This window comes from Tigriopus californicus, chromosome 1, assembly GCF_007210705.1.
Source record: "Tigriopus californicus strain San Diego chromosome 1, Tcal_SD_v2.1, whole genome shotgun sequence".
NCBI lineage: Eukaryota > Metazoa > Arthropoda > Copepoda > Harpacticoida > Harpacticidae > Tigriopus > Tigriopus californicus.
This window is the reverse complement of record NC_081440.1, coordinates 7,793,669-7,795,165: the sequence shown is the minus strand read 5'-3', so window position 1 is coordinate 7,795,165 and position 1,497 is coordinate 7,793,669.

Here is a 1,497-nt window from a genome sequence, read left to right as displayed (position 1 = left end):
ATTCTGGAACAAGCAATAAAATCATTGAAAATCAGTCTCAACCCTCCTCATCCAAATTTGGTACCAAATGTAAAACTATCATTTGGTCTTTAGAATAAACCAAGCGATATAACTCGCAAAATTTAGGAAATAAGACATTGCACATCAGCAACCTGGGCGGCGAAAAAACTTTCCCCAACTAATTGCCTGTAATATTTGCCATGTAGCGTTAGGTACGAACGTTGAAATTCTGAATAAAAATATTAAACGCTACTTCTTCAAATGAATACCAAAATGTATTTCAAATTTTAGTCTTCTCTTTTGGGATGTTCCTGAATCTATATTGCTTTATCATCTTTTGATATTTGATATGTTAGAGCAGTACATTAATTCAACCACGAACTTACTTTCATCCTCACCTAATCAAATCCGTTCAATGTGTTACTTTATTCCTGTCGTTACTTGCAATTGCACATTTCCAAATATCGGATTGGCTTTCGAGCCTGGAAATATGGATGAATAGCTTTACTCATTGCTGGTAAGAAGCATTTTCATGAAAACTGTCGGGAAATGTGTTGTAGTGGGGTGGATGTTTCTGAAAACAGAAAACAACTCCATCCAACAGCTTGCTTGGCCCTACTCTCTCTCTCTCTCTCTCTCTCTCCCTCTCTTTCTTTCGTTGCTGTGAATGTAAAGCTTCTCGGTTGTCCACAGAAGGGAGTTGCTCAGATCTCGAGCAAGCAAGCAAGCTAGCTTGCTATCTACTACTATCTAGCTAGCTATGGCAGCGAGGTGGCCAACTTGGTTAACAGTGCACCAAAGAACGAAAACGAACGAACGAACGAACGAACGACAGAGTTCCTCTTCATTCCCTTCGCCGGGGAAAAGAAATATCATTAATCATTTGCCATGGCACCCATATCAGTAGTCAAAGACGGACGGACCGAGGAGATCACTCTCTGGCTAAGCAGGGAACGGCCGCACCAGAGCACAGGACGGAGTTGCACTTCTGCCTCTGGATGGGCTGCAATCCTGCAACATGCCACCAGATACACAAGAGTGCAAAGCTGAGGAAACCCGTGGCGATAGAAAACTTCTTGCTCTCCAATGCAACTGCCCCCCTCCCCTCTTCCTCAGCCAGAGTACTTTGCTCGATAGAACTGGAAGTCCACAACTCGCAGCCAAAATTCCCTGTATCTAAGTTGAATGGGTCCGTCCGTCCGTCCGTCCGTCAGACCTTCTATAGCTCTTTCCTCAGTCCGTCCGAGAGGATCGGCCATGAAGACCTGGTTGGTGGTTGGGAGGGTTGAGGTACAAGTTCAGTAGTCAGTAGGGCTTGAAGGGGAGGTGGGACGGGGGGCACATCGCCTTCGCCGAGCCATCTTGGAGAGTTGAAGGGCTGAAAGAGCAATACTAACAACAACAGCCGTCGACAACATGTGACGACGCCATCGTCCCGTCAAATCCTCCCTGGCTTGGCCCTCATCTTTCCCTGTTCTCTCTTCTTTGTAAAGGAAT